General features: G+C 37.6%; 2 protein-coding genes across 4 annotated transcripts in view; both read right to left on the bottom strand.

Moving 5' to 3' along the window:
• The window catches only part of agap1 (ArfGAP with GTPase domain, ankyrin repeat and PH domain 1), a 204,366-nt gene extending 182,485 nt beyond the window's left edge, over positions 1–21,881 (bottom strand). The window contains exon 1 of one of the 2 annotated variants that reach the window (XM_079883366.1): positions 20,706–21,881. The gene's annotated coding sequence lies outside the window, so the exon portion shown is untranslated. The remainder of the gene's footprint in view (positions 1–20,705) is intronic. The other variant, XM_079883367.1, reaches the window with a different exon arrangement.
• A 696-nt stretch (positions 21,882–22,577) lies between these two features.
• The window catches only part of faimb (Fas apoptotic inhibitory molecule b), a 2,570-nt gene continuing 2,175 nt past the window's right edge, over positions 22,578–22,972 (bottom strand). For both annotated transcript variants that reach the window (XM_079882615.1, XM_079882616.1), the window contains exon 4: positions 22,578–22,972. This exon is cut by the window's right edge and continues 449 nt beyond it. The gene's annotated coding sequence lies outside the window, so the exon portion shown is untranslated.

Here is a 22,972-nt window from a genome sequence, read left to right as displayed (position 1 = left end):
TCTGAACCATTTTTTGGCATGACAAAACTATAACACAATAAAAAGCAAGTACAAAAAATGCTGGATGAAGTGAAATATTTACCTAAAATCTATTGAAATCTAACCTGAAATGCATCAGAACGTTTGCCATTGATGAGACCATTTTCATTAAGATTGACACCTGCAGGCATGGCTTCTGAACGACTTGGGTAAAGGCATTTTCCTAACAAAATAATTTAAATACTAAACCAAATGGCACTTAATACCACAAATGACTACTTTTATTTGGACATTTAGCACACACACAGTGTACATAACATTTGGTACTTGAATCTAATAACCAGAAGTACCATGTTTTTTTGTTTAAAATTTAAAAATTTAATTAAGTAAACACACATTAGGGTATTTTTTGAAAAGCAGAGAAAATTCAGTACATGATGTAATTTTTTGTATATGTTTTGTCTTGACAGTAGGCTATATGCATATTGTATCTGGTTCATTCATTGTTAACCACTAAAAGTCTAATTTTATAGTAATCATGTATTTATTCTAATTGCAGCTGCTTGCCTTTATATTTATAAAAAATAAAATGGCTTAAATGTAACAAAAATAATAAGCTGTTATCTCTGAAACCATTTTTTTGGAGTAGCCACATGACTTTCACTGTAAGATTTAATGACTTTTGTTATTTTTCTGCTCAAAATATAGTTCAAAATAATCCTTTTCCTGATTTTCTTTAACTCATTTTAAACCTTATTGTCACTTAGGGCTGAGTTGTCACAAGGTCTATTTCTATTTATACAATTAATGCCATTTCATGGTAATGTGGTGTAATGAAAATAAAAAAAATTATGCAAGTTTTGATTAAAAATGTGTTTTCTAGATACCAACTATCATCCGAACAGGTGTGTTGTGGCTTGTTTTCATTGTGTTGTGAAGTTATGTTTCCTTTTTAAATTTCGTTGTGTTGTGCACTACTGGGCCACCGTAGTTTAACACAATACCATAGCACACCATAGTACACTGCAAGTAACCAGTGTGATGTAACAATAAAACTAGACTGTTCTGACATTGTAATAAGAGCGTGCCCTAGTTTTGCCACACCTTGCCTGTATCTTCATGTAAGACACACCATTTGCATGTCTAATTAATATTTATATCTCGTTCCATTAGTTGTTACATATACACTAAAGAACATTTCGCAAACGGAGCAGCTTATTATTGATTTCCATGAGTATATTAGTGTGTTTAGTTAAGGCACTTCCTGTAGTATGGGAATAATAATAGCATAAAACAGGATACTGCACATTCACACTGAACTCATCAAGCATCCAATGAACTGTTGATGCGCAAATACCCACAATACCGTGCAGACATGCAGACACTGGAGGGAGAGGCTCTAATCCCAGAGCACCACTTTTGAACGTACAGCTTATCTACCACAGAGAGCTTTGAGAACAGCTTCAACTCACAATGAGATATAACTGCTAGCAGGCAGCACTAAACAGGGGTGTACAATACATTTATGGCACGATTTGGTTCGATACATAATACTGATCTTACGATGCAATACTCTCATGGTATGCCAAAAGATTTCAAATGGTAAGTGTTTTTTAATTACTAATTCAAGGATATATAATAACTATAAACAGTTAACAAAAAAAGTACAGTTCTTAAAATGATAAATTTGGTATTTCATCAGGAATGTATTTGAATAGGCTCCGCATGCACAGGGTAGCCTAATAGTGACACCAGAATAGAAATAGCCCTATTCATGATTTGGCTTAGCTAAAAATATAGAATAATGTTAAAACATATGCTTGCACTCTGTCTCTGACTACATTTAAAATGTTTGGAATATTGTATTTTATTCATTAATGCGTTTTATTTTAAATGTATTAATAATAATGAATAAACATAGAAGCTCAAATGTGTGACCTTCTGGGTTTTCCATATTTGATGCTAAATTCAAAAATGTTTGGCAACTATATATAGGCCTAATGTATTGTTGCAATCCAAATTACTTGCATATGATTTCATGCTAGGCACACACGCAAACCACCAGACCCAAATGTTTCATGTCGCAATTGTTACCATCTATTTGCATTAGTTTATATCCAGCTGGTCACTTTTATGCATTCATTAGCCGGCGAAGCTGCATATTTACGTGATTGCTTTCTCAGCATTGATATGTTCATGTAGCCGACAGAAACATAAGCAAATCAGAAACGCATTTGATTTAAATTCTTTTTATCACTACAATACATGTTGTTTTGATTAGATAATCATCAAGTGCTCTAAAATAGAAGCTAAATAAAGTGAGATACTAAATGTAATATAGGCTTACATTTATGTAATTTTAATGCTTAATCTGGCCTTTGCATTTATTTAAAGATGGCCATCTTGAAGAAATACTTTGCATTTATATGAAATGGTAACTTGAGAATAAGTTTCTATTTTACTCATTACGATTAATAAATGTTGTAGTAGAACTGTTTACTTTTAGTTTAAATTTAACATTTACTAATACATTTTAAATTGAGTTTTAATTTTTATTTTATCTGTTAACCTTAATGTATGAGCTAACATGAATGATCAAGGTACAATTGTATTGCTTAAATATTAATACATGCTGTAAAAATGTATATTGCATAATGCATATAGTTCATGAAAGCTAGCTAATACATCCTTGTTAATAAATAGGACTTGCAAAGTGTTACCTATGAAATTTACGTATGTTTCTAGCTTATAGCTAAAGAAACCTGTAATATTTTAATGTTTAAATTATTTTCTGTAGAACTCATTTTAATATATTCATATTTATACATTTATTCCATTTAGCATTATATCCATTTTATCTAGTTCAGCACTGTTTTACTTGGTGTTATGTTTGTTTTTTTATCCAGTATCCATTTAAAAAAATATCGGTTGATTAATCGGTTATCTGCAAGTATGGTCAAACCTAGTTATCGGTAAAATCTCTAATTTCACTTGCCTGTGATTGAGTAAGAGGCCAAAAATAAATTTAGCTCAGATATAAATTTCATTGCCTGCGGAGCACCATCACATGGCTGAGAGCGCCCTCTGTCGCGGTCACTCACACGTGCACTCAACGCGAGAGAAAGAGAGAGGCTTATAGAATTGACATGCTAGATCTAAATGCAGGGCTCGACAATAAGGACTGCCCGATGGCCTAGAGTTGACAGAACTGTCACTGTCCCGATCGGGCCGGTGCTGCATCGTCATGAAAGTTTTTCATTTGCACGTGTTTAAGCCATTCCAACTGAAACATTCAAGCACAAGAAGATACAAAAGAGAACTTAATTAAGTACCCGAATACTGAATTGAGTTCTCTTTCATGTCTTCCTGCACTTGAACTGACAATATCACAAAATTATGTCAAAATGCCCGTCTTGGCGAGTATCCTACTAAACATAGCCAGTTATGTCTTAAGTGAACATAAACAGTCGAGAAAGACAACGGATGTGTAACAGTATCAGCGTACTGGATTCGAGCATTATGTCTTAAAGTGACAGCAGCCTAATATTCCTACTGCTGTCTGTATTTTTTAATGTTAATTAAACAACAAAAGACTTACTGCAAAAAATAAAAACAATTACTCACTGCTTTTGATTGAATAACCTTTGTAGCGTTAATTATAATAATCCATCTATATTGAATTTATACAGTGAAGACTATGGAGTGTTATTTTACATTTGATTACTCAATTCCTGTACCTAATCTAATCTGCATAACTACTGTTAGAAAACCTGAAAAGCACAGTTTATTTCATTTGGATCTTTGTTCTATTGTGTTGTATTGCTTATAGTTTAATTATTTGTTCTTACAAACTGTTTACTTCTCTTTAATAATGTTATATATTTTTCCATTTGTTTTATTCTTGCATTGCATGTAAAAAGTCTGGCGAGTAAAATACAAAATGTATTAGCCAATGGCGACTTGAGCTTCAGTGTGTAGAGGGTTGCTATCCACATTGTTGCATTTTTTGTAATGCAAAATATTGTGACACAATATATTGTTACACTCCTAAGTGCTAATGTCTTCCTGAGAAACTCTACAAATAGAATCAAATTCTTCTTAATGCAATCATTTTCACCATACAACAAGGGAACTGTTGTTTTACACTCAACATCACAATTTAGGTTACAGTGAACTAACCTGTGATTAACTTGATGGTTCAAACAGGCAAGTTTTTGGTTAGTAGTCTTTAACCACTAGGCTACACCACCCACATATTCAAAACAGTACTATAATGTACTGAATATACATACTACTACTAATATCACACCGTAACTTTTGATCATTTTTAAAAGATGAAATCAAAATTGAAGGATTAGTCCATGTCTGTTAATGTAATCCTACAAGATGACTAAAATTTTTAGTAATTTGCAAGGGGATTATCTAAGTTAATGCAAAGTTAAATATGCATAACATTTTATATTTATAATATTGGAATTACATCACACTGTGCATGCAAAATTAGACAAATTATAAACTGAATTTGCAAGTGCGTTTGAATTTTGACCACAACATGAGTCTCAACTTTAACAAGCTCTTTCTGGCAATATATCACCATCAATCAGTTTTTACATAATTAAACCTGGATCATTTCACATGCAAGCTGCTTTTCTCCATATCAAAACTTTGGTTATCAGTGCATCCCAATATCAAACCATTTCATGGAATCTAATAAATAGGCCTATACAAGCTACATTGTACACCTTCAGGCCTTTCTTATCATAATACGTGCTGTTACTACATCTCTCGCTCTGTGAGAAAATGGCTATCATTACATGGCACGTCTTTCACTTCATTACTAGCTACACATTAAACAGCCTCAACAAAAACCCAGATATGCAATTGAAATATCTAGCTTCCCCCTCAGGCCTCCCACGCATAATAAACAATTGCAGCAGATTTTTGGCACGCAACATATGTATTGTTAAAACCTCTGCGGGAAGTTGTGATACTGTGATAATGTCACACCACTGGATCTCTTTTCAACAAGACCGCCATTGCTGCACCAAATCATAATGTGACCCTTTTATATGAAAACTCCTCAAGTACACTTGACAAGAGCTGGAACAAGTGAAGTAAAAGGAGGACTGGAGTGTTTTGGTGCAATTCCCAGTCAGCAAAGATGACCTAGAACCACCGCCGCCCGCAGGCAGATGCATCCACAGGGGTTAATTAGCCCAGCTCGAGCGCCATGGCAACCCCAGCACACCTGAGCACTGTGTGTGTGTGTGTGTGTGTGTTTTGCACACTCATCCCTCTCAGTGCCAGCTTGTCCACGCTAAACGGCTTAAATAGAAATTCTATATTCTGATGCCAGGGGAGCAAGTCTACAGCTGACTAAACATCAGTGGTGAATTTCCAGAGACGGAATCTCTAACTACAGATGAGATGGATCAGTGCAGGCTTTTGCCTCACATTACATTATTTACACTGTTTACCTGAGAACGCATAACCTACTGAGCCCAACGACTTAATCGCACTGATGGATAATGCAAGCCTCTGCCAGCGGTTCCCTCACCTTTGTAATCCAGATGCCAGCAACATGCCAAGACAAAAGCATGACCTCTGTAGCTCACTAGTATTTTTATTTTAAATGCTGTTTGTAAAGGGAAGGGTTAGGTGTTGTGTTAGGGTGTAGAAAATAAAGGTGTAGTGAAGCTTAATTAGGGTAGAGGAAAGTTTAATTTATTGTATTAATTATAATAATTTGTTAAATTTAGTGCTTTTCTTGGCACTCAAATGCTTTATATGGAAGGGGGACTCTCCTCAACCACCACCAATGTGCAGCATCCATGATGCGACGACAGCCATATATTGCGCCAGAACGCTCACCACACACCGGCTTACTGGTGGAGAGGAGACAGAGTGATGAAGCCAATCAGTATATGTGGGGATGATTAGGACTAGGAGGCCATGATGGACAGAGGTCAATGGGCAAATTTGGCCAGGATGCCGGGGTTAAACCCCTACTGTTTTTCCGAAAGGACATCCTGGGATTTTTAATTACCACAGAGGGTCAGGACCTCGGTTTAACGTCTCATCCGAAGGACGGTGCTCTTTGACAGTATAGAGTCCCCATCACTTTACTGGGGCGTTGGGACCCACACAGACCACAGGGTGAGCGCCCCCTGCTGGCCTCACTAACACCTCTTCAAGCAGCAACTGACCAGACTCAGCCCTGCTTAGCTTCAGTGGGCAACCAGTCTTGGGCTACAGGGTGATATGGCTGCTAACTTATTCACAATAGGAGACTGGCAGGTTCTCGGTAGGTGTACACGTGCGCAAAAACATGGATGGATGGACGGACAGACAAAACAATGCAGCACCAGAAGTTGTGCTAATGGTAAGTAGTGGTCAATTTACACTGAGACAAACCGTTTCACAAATACAAATTCTTTTGTCCATTGGAGTTGACTAAAGAATGATACTCGTCTTTTTTTTTTTCCTTTTAGCCATTTCACTTTGTTAAAAAAATGAAGACAGTGGCTGTATAGTTTTAAACTGATTTATGAAAAAGACCAGGAAATTACCACTTCACATTTTCCAATGAAATTTGAGCTTTTCGTACCACATCGCAATTGATTTGTGTATTATACATGACAAACATGCATCAATTAATTATGTAACATTTTTAAATATGTCATATGTAGATTTTGAATTACACTAGCAATCACTAAGAGAGCCATGGTCCACGGTTCTTGATTGCTTTTGTAAACGGACTGTGTGGTCACAGTTATGAATATGCAACAACTTACAGACTCCTTGTATTTTATATTTAAAGTGAGCAGAATAAAATAAAATAAAAAGGTTGAATAGTGATTAGCAAGCTTGGGGCATCAGATTGCCAGTCTGTCAGTCAAGTCCAAAGCAAGACACAAACTGTGTAATGTTTCATGGTAACGTCAAAATAAACAAACAAGAATTTGAGATTTGCTATATAGTATGTATTGCCATGTATTTGGTTAACCCGATACCACAGAAAAGCCACGAATCTCCTCTTTATGGGACTTTTTAAAGCATACAGATTGGATTAGCGGTTCAAAAGTTATTAAACATTTAAGAACAAGTTATTTTTAGCCGCCGGCGACTGTATAGGTCTTTAAGGGTTAAGTGAGTATGTACTGGTGCCAGGCTGCTAAAGATTCCCATTGGAAACACTGTATTGAAACTTTAAGTAAAGAACAGTTCCTTTAGACTGAATGTTCCAGTAGTACAGGTTGCAGGAAGGTTGAAATGAAGTCAAGACATATTAAACTGTTTATCTACACAAACTATGCAAACATCTTGGTCGACGCTCACAGGCTGTGTTAGCACACACACTCTCGAGGTGTAGCAGAAGACATTAATTACTCCACTACCACTGAAAGCGGGGTCTAGAACTGGCAGATGGTGACCTAACACAAGAGGACGGTCCTGAAGGAAAGTGCCATTGATTTTCCTCTTCCTTTCTAAGCAGGGGCCAGATGGGAACAGTGCCTCTTATTGACGCAACACTTCCACTTTCAATGCCAATTCAGCCAGTGAGCTTCACCCATTGTAAGGAGGCAACACTAAGATGTAGTGACAGAGGCTCAACTAATCCGTTTGTTTTCCATACAAAGTTGGGGGTTGGGTGGTTGCAGATGGCCTGATTGCGGATACAAATGTTTAACTTTAAAAGACCAGGTAACGTTGTGCTTCCACCGTTCTACTGAAATAAGGAGCAGGCGTAGCAAGTGTGCAACTGGAGTATTCCCTACTCTGACTGAGGCCTCCCCACAAACCACTGCATCACCAATAAACTATGCCCAACAACACAGATACTCAGACAAAACAAATGTACCCTAGGCAGTTATGATGAATGAATGACAGAACAATTTTAATATTGTATCGGTGAATATAGGACACAACATAGATTGACCCCATTATGTGAATTTCTACAGAAGAAACAAACCATAATTTTTCTACACTGTCTTTAAGCTAGAAAGTTATTTTTAAATGTACAACATATGGAGAAGCGTAATTATTTTAAGGCCAAGTGACAAAAAAAGATTAATGGGAATTCCAGTAAAAAACAAAACAACAACAACAACAACAACAAACTGGAAAAAAGACAGACTCAAACTAATTTAATTTCCCAGTTCACCTCAAAGGGGGGGCATTACAGGCTGGAAAATCTCAACTGTATTCAAAGACATTCAAAGATGAAGAGCTACTACAGCTGTGAATGCTAACATTTTGAAAGTTGTTAAAGGACCAATGACCTGAAGTGCACTCAATTTTTCATTTCATTTAAATTCATTCTAAAACTCAATTTATACATATATGGCTTACATATATTCTAAAATGAGATTATTTCTGCATTAAAATTCATTTTGATGTTCATAAATGTAAGGGTGTCCTGATGTCATAATGAAGAAAACATTTTTGCAAACTCTTTGACAAGAAAACATTAAGTAGGTTGGCATAATATATTTTAATTATATTTTAATAATAATATTATTAATAATATTTTAAACTATTATTTAGAAATATAAACATACAAATCTGCTTCAATACTTCACTACAACATTCAGAAACCTTTTTATGACAAGGTAAGGTTAGGTCAGGTGGTAAAATGTAATTCGGTGTGCGACTCCACAAAGAATGATATTTACTTGCAAATTATGACATCTTAGTACAAATTAAAATAAAAAACTGTATGTGAAGGTGTAAGGTAAACAGTATTACATTTTACTTGATGGTTACACCGCATAACATTTTTATAGTCAATAAATACTGAAAAAGAATGTATTGGTCTGATGTGACTAAGACAAAGTGACTGACAGCAAAGCCACCGGGACAGGTTGCAGCTGGAGGACATCCACCCGACCCACAACAGAGCGATCGATGCTGAGGAAGTGACATCACTCCCCTGGAGACATTAATGGGGGGAAGCAGCACAGTGAGCAGCAGGAAGGCCACAGCTCAGGAGGCTATTTCTGCCTCCCTGAGATCTGAATCAGAGCACCGCTATTGTTTGGGTTGGTGTCTGCTCCCTGACAAGTAAGATGAGCGATATCAGGAGAACGAGGGCCAGAAGGTGCTGCTACTTCTGCTGTGCTCAAGCTCTGACTGTCTTTAAATACAGAAACACAAAGTCCTGCCTCCCTCCAGTCATGCTAAGGAGCCTTTTCAAACTTTATGCTGCTCTAAATGTTGAGAAGTGACCCCATCAAACTTTTTCTCCAGGATAAGGCTGATAGTAAATCAAAGATTAAATTGAAATCTCAAACACACATGATATGTTCTGTTATTAAAATAACAATAATAAAAATGTGAAAAATTTGAATGTAAATGTTTTATATTTGATTAAGTAAGAATCAGCTTAAATAAGTCTGTTTTCCCTGGCTGGCTACAGTGTTCTGTTCTGAGCACAGACAATTGATTAATGCCTTTTATATGAGGTTCTGGGTGTTTTTAGTTTAGTGGACTTTTTAGGAACAATAGGAATGAATGAAGCCATTAATATTATATATTATTATTATTATTATTATTATTATAATGTGAAATTGTACTGGTATTGGTACCGACTACAGGAATTTTGGCATAAAACAAACATATTTTGTCCTGTAAAAAAACTAAATTCTCTCATGTTTTGTCTTTTTTATATTTCGAAATAAAACAAATGCAATGCTGTTCAGACATTTGAAATCATAAAGATCTTTTGTTTTCAATAGACGCTGATGCTTCTGTTTGCCAATGTAGCATTTTATTGATAAAAAGCATAAAATGAAACTTTACCTGAATATTTAAATCTAGAATGCCCAGGTCGAAAAAGCTGTCAGTGCTGCAAGAGGAGAATTATTTGATGAATAGAGAATGTGAAGAATACAGCATTTATTTGAATCAAATAGAAAGTCCTTTGTAACATTATAAATGCCTTTTTGATAATATATCAAACATAATGCATTCTTATTGAGAAAAAGGCTCAGCTACTTTAAATTCACCATGAAAAACTGACTAGTCTTATTTTTATGGAATATTACAGTTATCATCATCCATTATTTATTAGTGCACAATTATTTTTTTATTCATGTGCCCTCATAATCTTTAAACAAAACAACTTCCCCTCCATCTAGCACAACACAGCAATAGCAAACCACAAGAATCCAATGATCGAATCAATTACAAATGGACAAAATCATGTCCCGCCCAACATTGTTTTCTTGTTCAAGAAGCCGCTTCACTTGGATATACATCACAACAGTGAAGAAAAGACTATCGCAACTTTCGTTTCATCAAGGTTCACTGTGATTTCAAACATATGGATGGTGGTAGTATATAATGTATGTGGCTCTATTACGGTCACTTCCCCTACAGTCACAGGAGAGAGTCCTGGCTACATTGGTTTCTGTTTGCAGCTGTTCCATAATCACTGACAGCATACTCACCCACAAAACACTGATCTAAATCACTAACTTACAAATGAGGTCATGTCAAAACAACATGTGAATGAATGACATCTGGGGGGGAAAAAAACACCAATTTACAACCATTCCAGTCCAATAAAGAAAAGAGGAGGACAGGGGAATTAAGCAATTGTATCGCCGTGTGAGGTCATCAAACAGGTAAATCACATGGTGTGGTATTACAAACAGAATTCAGCTTTAGCTGTCTGGATGAGCTGCTTTTATGACAAGAGATACAAACCCAACCCATCAGCAGAGTGCGTAGGCACGCAGAGGACAAAATGACAACAAAGCCCTGTGTCTCTAGAGACATTACATCACCAGCGTCCCCATATTACACTCACTGCGACGGTCTGGTATTTCCTCTATGATGATCTTCAGAGACAGTAGTGACACAAGGTTTCACACTGGCTCCAATTCTCTAGTCTAACCAATATCACTGGCAAACTAGATCTACAACATCACTGCAGTTCAGCCAACAATATGAACTGAATCTGAGGAATTTCTGCAACACAGGACTAAATCAGCCAACAAACTGCTTCACGGTCCTTCATCGGTCTTAAGATAATGTCCGAGAAAAGAATGGCTTATGAACCCATTGAAAAAAAATCTTCCTTAAATTATCAGGTTTACTCTTAAAAATAAATAAATAACGTTTCAAAAGTTTTTTTTATTATTGTTAAATAATTGATCAAGCCATCAAGCCATCTTCAGCCTGTTTTTTTTTTTACAAATGTCATGATTTAATCATTCATAAATATGTTTTTGGGGAGTCGCACCACAATACATTTTACAATCCGAATCTGTCATGATAAAAAGATCAAATAATGTAATATTTTAAGAGAATTACTGATCTTTACACATTACACATTACTTTGTTGGTCGCACAACATTATTTTGATATGACAATTATATATATAGCCAAGTGGTTTTGTTGATTATAGGACAATGGACGATTAAGCTAAACTAAATTGTGTTTTTAAGAATGTCATTCTTTTAATAAGATTTTTTTCTTCATTATGATTTCAGAACAGTTGTATCAGCCGGGACAAGAACATAAATACTTCTCTGTGAAGTGCATGTTTTTTTTTTTATTCAAATTATTGTACGAATTGCATTTTATAGGGCAGCACCAGAATGGTTAAACTGATGATTACGATTATTTTGTTAAAAAAAAATTATTATTATTATTGATATAGATATATAGATAAGAGAGAGAGAGAGAGAGAGAGAGAGAGAGAGAGAGAGAGAGAGAGAGAGAGAGAGAGAGAGAGAGAGAGAGAGAGAGAGAGAGAGAGAGAGAGAGAGAGAGAGAGAGAGAGAGAGAGAGAGAGAGAGAGAGAAAGAGAGAGAGAGAGAGACCTGAGGTAACGGTAAATTGAACATTACTTAACTTGCAATTGCATTACTTGCAATTCAGTTGCAAATGAGACAAACATCAGATTCAAATTGCCCCATAAATGCACATTCTACAGACAGACCACAAAGATGCTTTTTTTCCTCTCTTTCTTTCAGCCATGTTCATCTTTGAAATGGCTAAACACTGCAAACTGATGGTGGCTATGTAGTTTCCAACTGCTTTAGATCATCTCAAAAGCTAAAACATGAAAAAGTGAAATTCCTAATATTAATTCCAAATTGTTTTACATTTTTACTTTGTATTGTAGCACAGAGGGTGCATGGACCCCATTTATTCACCAAACATGATCACAAACAATATGGTCAAGAATCATGTTTGGATTTATTAAAGTTTGTCACAGAAAAGTTTCAGATTTAGTAGCAGCAAATGGCAAACGTGGTCTCGTGAAGGAACAAAGAGTGGCTGTATGGCGCTGTCATTCAAGCAGAATTTCACAATGGAGTGTGCGCATGGTTGCTAGATTGAGAAAATTAAGTAAAACACTGGTTAGCAATGCAAGAAAATGGAAATGTCTAAAATAAAAAATAAAAAGTTTTCAGGACAAATAATCAGCAGGGAAAATATTGTGATGATTATTTTTAATTAAAGCAGAAATCACTATTACTATTAAAATACGATTAATCGTGCAGCCCTAGCATTTTATGTACAGTATTTTTGCACAAATCATTATAGTCATATATAATTGACTCAATTATGATTATGAGGTGCATTGAGTAATGAAATCCATAGACATCCAATAAACATACATTTGTCTACAGCAAGGTGGAACAAAAATGTGGTGATCAGCATAACCACATTATACATTAAAAGCAAAAGAGGAAGCAAGTGACTTCCATCTAGAGTGCCTGCTGAGGGATTTCCCCACAAAACTGGACAAACAGGTGGATCTTCCTCCAGCTCATCTGAATACATCAGTTTTAAACAATCTAACAACTGACTCTTTTAATCAGAAACGCTCTAACACCTGACACTTCCTCCAGTGTCAAATGTCCTTTGAGAACTAGGTTAGTCTATATGAGGAGGATGGGCTAAAAGAGTTTCCCATTACTGCACAGTAAGAGGTGAATATTTTCCACTTCCAGTTTCACAAGGATAGACAGAAAAACTTGAGTGTTGCCCTAGAGAACGCCACTGCAGAAAAGATTGTTGGCTATTTATGAGTAATGCATTTCTGGATAATGCAGATGACAGTGGAGTTACTAATTACATGTAACAATACTTGAAATATATTGTCATTTAAATTCCCACATCTTGATCTTTCTTATTATCCGAGAAAAATGCAGAAACAGATTCAAGGCTCAAACAGGAATGAGACAACCATTGTGAATCACCCAGCACATTTTTTCAGAGGGCACGGGTGCACAGGTCTGCTGAAAGGATGACAATGTGGAGTGATAAAAGCAGTAAGAGAGGGATGAGGGTGTTGTTTTCGCTTTAGACTGGAAAGAACAAATCGCTATTCAGCTGAGAACTTTTGCTCACTCACCACCCACACTGAGAAAGAAAATGATAAACCGAGGGAGTGAGAGGGAAAGGGATGGAGAGAGAGCTGATCTCGACTCGAGACTCTTTACAGCTTTGCCTGTGGCAGTGTTTCATCTCTTTCCTTTGAAAGTGACTTAGAAGAGCTCAACTTCCTCTACTGCCTTCTACTATCACCAAAGAAAAAAAAGGCCCTTGGGACTGACCCATCATGCTACTGATGTTTTGTCCCACTTACTGCTAGAGAACCAAAACCCCAAAAGATGTAACATCTTGGTTTTGAGAACAGCAAATAAACACCTTGAAAAATCAGCTCTATATTAATCCAGATACATTTGAAAATGCGTATTTTTCTCTGCATTTCCTGTTTGTCCTGCAAAAGCAGAGCTTTCGGAAGATGCGCTCCAAAATGGATACATTTAAAAATGCCATTTTCACATAATAGTGTGGACCATGAAAACAAAGGTATTCTAAAACGTTTCTTCATGTGACGCATATTGTACCAACACTCTCAGAAAAAGAAATATGCAAAAAACAGCTTGCCCCCCATTAGAGTGGAAATGAAGCAGTCAAGTCAAGTTAACATTACTTATATCTAAATGGATTTCCATTCTAATCAAAAATTGTCTAAACTAAAAAGATGTTGTTATAGCTTTTGTAACAATGGCGCCATTAATTGTAACAATGAGTATTATTAGTTTTGATTCTGTTCTTTGATTTTTCTGCTTAGTTGCTATAATCGTTACTAGTAATAGACAAAACTCATAATATCCGTCACCAAGTAGATGACCAAAAGAGGGCTCCAGTGCTATTTGCAAGACAATTCCAGGCTGATATAAAAAAATTAAATAAAAAATAGGCAAAAAAAATTATTCAGGACTCCAGCAGTGAAGGAAATGTTGGTTCAAAACTTTATTGCACAAAATGCTAAAGGATCAAAAAAAGATGGCAAGGAATTATGGATAATGTTTGGAGATTATCCAACGTGTGGAGTCCTGATGATTGGTAAACGTGGAATCACGATAAGAAATATTATTGCGGTTGTATCAGCTTTGATCTCTGCATGTTGTGGAATGACAAACGGGTGTTTATAATAGTTGTGGTTCATTTTAATTTATGACAGTCATTTTGGCTACATATTGTATAGCCAAGTATAACTATGGAAATCTTGAGGCAGTGGGTCTTGTGCTGGAATGTGTATCAGGAGGCGAAGTAGTAATGTTCTCAGTTTCAGCTGCAATTTATGCAAACGGAATCTTAATTGTCCTTTGCTTTAACACCGTAAAACTTATTTTTACATCCAGGAGCAATTCAATAGTAGCCTCCTTTTTATCTTCTGATGCCCTGTAGCTTTCCAGTTTCCATCTTTCAATGTCTCTGTCCTTATCTTCCACTCTCCTCTACTGTCGGTCTTTAACGTTCTCTCTACCGTTGAGTCTGTTGAACTCTGTTGAACAACCAACCCAGTGAGTGACGTCACAGGTCATAGTACTGCAAGATGGCAGCACCCTTGCTACAGAAGCTATAACAAAAGAGCTGTAACAAAAGGTTTAAAAAATAAAAACTGGCACCCCACCCCCAACAGTAAGAGAGAATAACAGATCAGAACATAACTTAATTTGAATAAACAAAAAAAAAATTTGTCAGCAGCGCCTCACAAGCTTACGGTTTGTGCCCACTGGCGCAGGGTGAGCAGAGCAGAGTGAGCTTTTTCAATTCATTCCTATGGAGTTGTGGTGGTGCATTGTGGGATTGACAGCAGACCAGAGAAAGCGTTGAGAGCGTTGTCAAAAGGTTGGGCAGTTCTTTCGTTCTTCGACTTTATGCAAATATCAAGTGAAAAATGCGGTCGGCAGCCAATCACTGTGAGGTTCAGGTAGTGACGTCTGTCTTGAGCGTTTAAAAATAAGCAGGTTAGGTCGGAGATTATGCTAGATAGATTTAGTGCGCAAATTATATTGTTTACAGATTGGACGCTTTGCAGTTGTTATATATTTACATATGTTAAATATCGCAGTTTGGATGCTTTCACTGATTATACTGATCAGTAGTGATGTACTGATAGTAGTGGACACGCACCGTTAGCTTCTTGTACGTCTTCTCGTTGAAACACGGCAGGTGAGCGGCGTGTTCACAATAGAAGCTTGTGATGCCGTCTGCAGAAAAGGTGCTTTTCTATGGCGAGGAACTTCTTTGCCCCCTCCCCCTGCATGGTACGGCTCGGTAGGACTCGCTTTAAATGGTACCACCTCTATTGTGGTACCAAGCATGCCGTACCGATACTAAAATGTGACGTGAAAACAGAGAATAGTCACTACCAGCGTCATTGGATTTGCAACACGAGACACAAAACCCGCTAGATTTAAATAGTGAGCAACAGCCACCGCAGTACAATTTTTTTAATCGACTTGTTTAAAAAAATAAAAAAATAAACTTGAAAAAAGAAATGGCTGAATCGTGGTCAGTAGACGAGGTGTAGACGTTCCTCTTGTTGGTAGCCAATCAGCGGATCCAGCGAGAGCTGGATGTGGCGACCAGGAATGAAAACGTTTTTCAGCAACTATAACGATCAGTCTTAAAATCTAAAGTCTTTAAAAAAAGTCTATAATCCCATCCACTTTAAAGCGGTACTAAACTGCAGTGGAAAACCAAAGCAAGCCGAGCCGTGCCGAGCCGCCGATACGACGCAGTGGAAAAGCAAAGCGAGCCGAGCCGTACCATGCAGTGGAAAAGCGTTATTTGTAAAATCTTCATATTACATTCCTGTAAAAATGACAGACAATTTGCTTGCAATTTCTGTCCTGTGTCAAAACAGAGTAATTGCATTTTAGACCATACGTGGAATGGTGATTGAACTCGACCTGGATGCACCAATAAGTGGTGGGATATTTTGCTATTAAAATGATTGTGCCAGAAGAATAACAGAAGATATCTTAAGAAGAACTTTATTATGTCTGGTCATCTCAGTGAGCTTTTGTTAAGTTTTACACATGCACAGTAAGATGATTTTTATTTTCAGTGTAGACAAGAGACTTTTGGAAAACACCGGTGTGGACAGAGTTTTGAAATGAAAATTCATGTAGGGACGTAGCCTATGTGGAAACCAGTGAAGGTCAAGTAATCTACTTGCTCTCATAACTAGAAGAGACAGTTACTGCCCCTAATCTGCCTCTTTATTGTTTGTGTTCAGAACCCCACTGAGCCATTTAATTCAACTGTACTGGTAGCTTGTTAATACCTGAAACCAGTCTAGACTTTGCACGCTTTTCAACATATGGCCCCCCCATATGCTGCCCCGTTCCTCTCTCCTAGCTATACGGCCGTGCTTCAGGGCCTCCTAATTAAATATAAACAGATATATGGTCTCCTTGCAGCCATTGCTCTGGTTAGCATTCTACTGCACCAATGCTTAGTTCAATTTGTGTAAAATGCTGACCACAGTGGCTGACAGCTCTGAGAAATGCCAAAGAGATGGCCAAAATCTTTAATGTGCCAGACAGACTGGCCATAAAAGCAGAGTATGACTCAGCAGTAGGATGTGAGATGTAATTTTAAGGATGGACCAATTTGACAGTCCAACCTTGTTGCCATTCCACCGGGTGACGCACGCTCCTCTGTACGCATTTAACGAACTTTATGGATGGCTGTGACTACATCTCCCTAATGGTGCCCTCAACACAGATTGGATGGGAGGGGCTGTGTTTCTGACATCTGCATGATGCTGCGACCTCTCATTTGGAGGGGGTGTGTTGAAAAGCACTGTTGCCCTAGCACAATAGCCCCAGCCATTAGATCTGCCAGATATTTCCTAGCTAACAATCCCAACAGGGAACCTGTCCTGCATTGCAAAAATGGACAGGCAAAATTTAACCAGACACACAATGAGCTTCTCAGAGAGCAACAGAACTATGAGTCCGCTTATAATCAAATATTTTCTGGCTTTTTTAGCTACTTTTATTGGCAAATTAGGAGGGACAAAATGTCTGCAAACCGCAATTATGGGGCCAAGCACCGGTGCCGAGAGACATCCTCCTTTTTGAAGTTTTGCTATCTTATTTACCGCTGTGTTATATGAAAACAGCTGCGATAAACTGCTACAGAAGTGAAATTCAAACCGGCTTGACAACAGACCAAATTGGTAAAACTCAGCATTTTATGATAAAATTAATAACTGAGGAACACTGGGTATCTATCAACTTTGTGTGACCAATAAAGTATGAAATTAGGTAGAAGTTTTCGAAAGTTATTCAAAATGTCGTAAAATATATTCGGCAGAAATTGATGCAATTCACTCTAAAAAGAATAAGAGGAATAATTATTTGTAGTGCTGGGCGGTATGACCAAAAATTTATACCACAGTATTTTAAAAAAGTATTCCGGTTTCACGGTATATGACGGTATTTTTTTTCCCCCATGCATAACTGGGTGTTAAGCACATTTTCTACTGATTGAGAGAGGAAATACTGCAGTAGATTGACTTAGAATGTCCTATTTTACTGTCATGAGTGAATATTGTAGAAAAATTCCACACTAGTATTAATACAGGTTTGCAAGGCCCCACAAAATGATGCTGTTTACAAAGAGGTGCCAGCATGAGGCACTTTAGGAGCGCAGAAACAGCGGTTTCCCTGGTAACGGCTGTACACAAATCAGCGTAGCGCTCATAGGCGCTGCTTTATCAGGAAAGATAAAGAAAGATTCAATGAAAATAACATCGAAACTTTTCTAGAGACAGTCTTCAAAGCTTCAAAGATACATTCATATAAAAACACCCGCGAAGCGTTTTGACTTTGAAACGTGCAGTGCTCATGTTTATTCAACGATGTCAAAGCCTTTTGGAAAATCTATTTGTGGCGGGCAGTGTTGATATTGTGAACCAATGTATGGGAAACACAAATATAATTTGACAGCTATCAATTATAGTTTAACCTATCCATCTTTACCGTGACGCTTAGTAACACATACAGCTGTGCCCTCACCACAGTGCAAGTGAAAAGGGACCCTCTCAAACAGTATCGCGCCGCGTTCTGAACGTTGTTTAAGCGACATACACCGGTATAGCGGTATATGAAGAAAATTCATATCATAACAAAAATAAACACCTGTATTCGGTATGAACCGGTATACCGCCCAGCACTAATTATTTCTAGGCTATTCAGTTCACAAGTTACCAGCAAATGAAAGGTCAAATTTCAACTGTTGGTGGCAATATAGAGTAGAAATTACAGATTCAAAACTTGGTCCGGACACTTGTCATACTTTCCCCAAGCAATATACCAAATTTCACAACATTACTCCAAATTTGCATAAGACATTTCCCATTTTATTTTTATGCACATTTTTGGGGCATTACATCACAAATGCTGGATAAAACATATGCAAATAAAATGCTCACAAAAGCACATACGCTCACGTTTGCCTTGACCGAGTATAAAATCAATATGAAATCAAAACTGACCACAATTTACTTTAATACTTGTATATGATTGTGCATGATAGCTTTCTGAATTTTTGATTCTCAGAAGGTCTGTTTTATCCAACATTCATACAACTCTTCTTTTCTATGCACAAGCTACACTATTCATTCTTAGAAATGTCATGCCCTTTATGCAAGAAACAGGGAGGCCAGAGTGTCACAAACATGCCTTGCATAGAGAGAGAGCGATCTGCTTAGGCTCAGACCAACCCGTCCTTGATGTGTCAGCGGGCATTTATGTAAAATGAAGTAAAGTGCACACCAGTGTAAATGCAACACCAGTCTAATATCTGAAGACAGACAAGCTTCAGATCACAGGGTGTGTTAAGTATCGCTTTTCAGCTCAGATTTGCCATCTGTTAAACTAGAGGGTCAGTGAGTAGTTAATGAAAGTGGCATCAAAGTAGACATTTAATCCACCATTACACATTCAATTCCTAAAATCTGATTATTCTGCAGATTGTTTTTGGAATATTCTGATTTTTTTGCATTAAATTCACTACCAAGAACACATAGCTAGTAATGACAGCAGTTAGTTAGCAGGATTTAGCTAACATGATTAGTAAAACACTGATAACAAACAACAAAACAAACATAAAACAAACATAACTTCTGTCAAGTTCTGCTTTTAGAATGCCAACTTTGACTCATGACCACATGCAACATAACATGTAGGCCTATGATGCCTTTAAATTTAAGGGATTATAAGTAGCCTAACTATAGCAAGATTTTAAAAGATTCACTTTTGATTTCACTAAGCAAGTAAACACTCCATTCTCAAGTCTGTCTTGGTGGTTCTTAAGGAATTAGACAGGCCGGGGTCTGTTGAGGGGTGTGCTAAGGGAGTGACAGGTTTGTCTATGTCAGACTGATCCATGTGCATGTCTCAGCAAGTCAAGAACCATTTTACTTTCATTGAAAGGGGTCAAAGATTCATACATCAGCTTTGACAGAGACATGTCACTGACCACACACAGCCAAGAGCCCACTTATTCATTATCAAAACACTCACTGCAATCTATTGGAACATTGAGTTTCATTTCAAGCACAATGCAGTTTCTTATTTTGCCATTACATAACCTACTGGTAAAACTGACAGCATTTGCATTTGTGTGTAAAAACCATGATGATTATCTCTTAACTAGAGTATTATATTAAAACAATGACAAGGCATTAAACCTCACAGGCCATGACAGCCACTCTCCCACCACCCTGCAAAGAAATCTTCATGCAAGCCATACATAAACACTACCTTCAACCCAAGTAGCAAGAATGAAATCTGCATCTGACACAAACCATCAACAATTCCTTGATGTGACAGTATGGATCTTATTCAGAGCAAATTACATAAAATGCTCATGAATTAACAGAGGCTGTGACTGGCAGATCAAAGGGTTGTACTGCCTAAGTATCAATCAAATACTATACAACCTATCGAACAGACTGTAAATCTATATAACCTGGTTATATAGTTAAACATTACATATGGGAAAGATCTGGCTGACTAAAATCGGAACTTCTCTGTTTAAAGTTTGACTCAAACCTCTCTCACGCTTACAATGACTAAACCTGAAATCTCAGATGTCTTGAAGACAAGTAAATGGTTTAAAAAACAACTACAATAACCAATAAAACACTGGAAATAAGATTTACTACCTCTCATTTCTAGAAGCCAAAGGTCCAAAACTTTTTCTCAGATTGAAAAGAAAGTGCACTCGTCATGTGAAGAGAGAGAACTAATAATCACCCTTTGGAGTGGCTTGATTTGTAATGTCATTATTCATTATGTAATATAATACTCACTGTGTATTTTTTAATGACACTGGGAGTGGACACAGATTTCATAAAAGTGGCATGCTATAATGTAGGTTTGTCGTACCATCCCATTTTCGTTGCCACCAAATATACAATTAAAGATTCTGAAAACTGGCTCTTGAAGGAGATTCAAATGCCCTTGTTGCCCTTACCTTCGATGGCAATGACGTGCTCTCGGATCTGGTTCTGCAGCAGTGGATCCTCCACCCGCTCCAGCAGCTCGTAGATGGAGTAGATGTTCGGATGGACGGACTCGAACCTCTGGATCTCAGCTCTGATCGCAGCGGAGTTCGCCAGGTGCTGCTGATAATTCATGTTTGCAATGTGATCTCTTACAATGGAACCCGATATGCAATTATCTAAAGAGTGTTTGCAGGTGATTTAGGGACAGTGATGTGCTGCAAACACAGCAGTGAGATCAGATGTCCACATGAGGTCTGAGGTCAGCTCTTAATGATTTTGGTCAAAACCAAAACTGCAAATTATCCCAAATGTACACTGTATATATACCATAGGATGCAATCACAGATGGCAGCAAAACGAACTAATGATTAGGCGTTAAACCACCTAACACTTCATGCGAGACTGACTATCAGCGGCTTTGATATCAGTGCATGTAATATTTGAGTATGTGTGTAGGCTACTACAACAGAAGTCCAGACGCTGGAGGGAGAGCTGCAGCTGTCCGGATTGGAAATCCCAGGATACAGTCATATGCCCCATATCCTCGTAAATAGAGCAGAAAAACAAAGAAGCTCCACCAAATCACCACGCATCGTCATTACGGACTATAATAGGCAAGTGAAGGCCATCTCAGGTCTACAGTCCGAGGCGAGAAGAGTCCACATGGTCGACTCCGGCTGTGTGCTTCATACACACTGACCAGTTTCAGCGGCAAAAAGGGGTGAGACGAAGATAAATTATTAAAACTCAAACTCGCCGAGAAACTACAGTTCGCACAGACGAGCTGGACACGGTATGTCTGCTGTGTTCCCAGCACAGTCAACTCGCTCTCTCCTGTTGTTCACTTCGGCTCATGCTGACATTACAACCAATGAAACACTTTCTGCGGTCTCGATGCGAAACCACAAAACCATAGAGGTGCGCCAACCTCAACGAGATTCTATCGCCGGGGTTTTCGGGTATCTCTCTTGTTTTATCCGCAAAGATGGGTGCATTCCCTTTTCTCCCGCACTGAGGTCCGTCCCGTCTGTATCCTCTCAAACATCATTGCGCCTGCTCCTTCCTTTGGACGCTTCCTACTGGAAAAAACGTCGGCGCTTCGGAGCCGTCGTCAAGGTCGTAGCTGCGCTAATTCTGCGCAGTCCGTTGTTATAAAAACGCATACAGGTCGGGGATGGGGGCGCTATAGGGTGCAACTTATCTTACCCTGAACACATGTGTCGTTTGATTAGACCCTGTAAACCATAAGAATGACTTGTTGGTCTCAGTTCTGTGACACACTCGGATATGACCTCAGAGTCTTATGCTAACATGGGTGTGTGACCATCCAATAAAGGTTAAACATATGCTGGTTTGGTTTTACTGGTGAACTGACATGGGTTTAAAGGGTAGATGCAACCCCTTTAAGTGTGTGTGTGTGTGTGTGTGTGTGATATAGGTTGTTGGGTCAAAATGTCCCCATAAGATGGCAATATCCAAAATCCCTGTCCTTGTGGGGAACATTTTTGGTAAACAGCTTATAAATTATGCTAAGTTATGTTTTTTGAAAATGTAAAAATGCAGGAGGTTTTCTGTGATGGGTAGGTTTAGGAATAGGTTTAGGTTTAGAGGATAGAATATACAGTTTGTACAGTACAAATCTGGAATGCCCCCATAAAACATTAAAACTCAATGTGTGCGCTAAATCAACTAAATTGTGTTTTTGATCATTTAGATCAATAATTGAATAACCAATAACAGACAAAGCAGAATTCCAGTATAAGACATTCATCTGAAAAGTACATTTATTCTAAGGCTTGGGCATATGAATATAGGCCTACATATTTAATTTCCCATATTTTAATTGAAGATATGCCATAGTAATCAAACTGGATGATTTCACTCATTTAACCTAGTTTTAATGAATAGTGAAGACATCTAAAATATATCTAACTCATGGATTTACTGAATAATAACCCTATTAATTACAGTAAATATAAAAAAAAAAAAAAAAAATCCAGACACACAATACAGAAATCTCTCGTCTCAGGGGGACATGAGGGAGGGAAGCACGGTCATTCGAAAATACTACCGGGTTTCTACTGATACAAAGCTTAATGCTAATCGGTGAAGTATCCCTTTAAGGTGGGGATGGGTGTCATCTTGCCT

The sequence above is a fragment of the Squalius cephalus genome (assembly GCF_949319135.1).
Source record: "Squalius cephalus genome assembly, chromosome: 10".
NCBI lineage: Eukaryota > Metazoa > Chordata > Actinopteri > Cypriniformes > Leuciscidae > Squalius > Squalius cephalus.
Note: the sequence above shows the minus strand (reverse complement) of the source record. Positions and strands in the feature narration are given on the sequence as shown.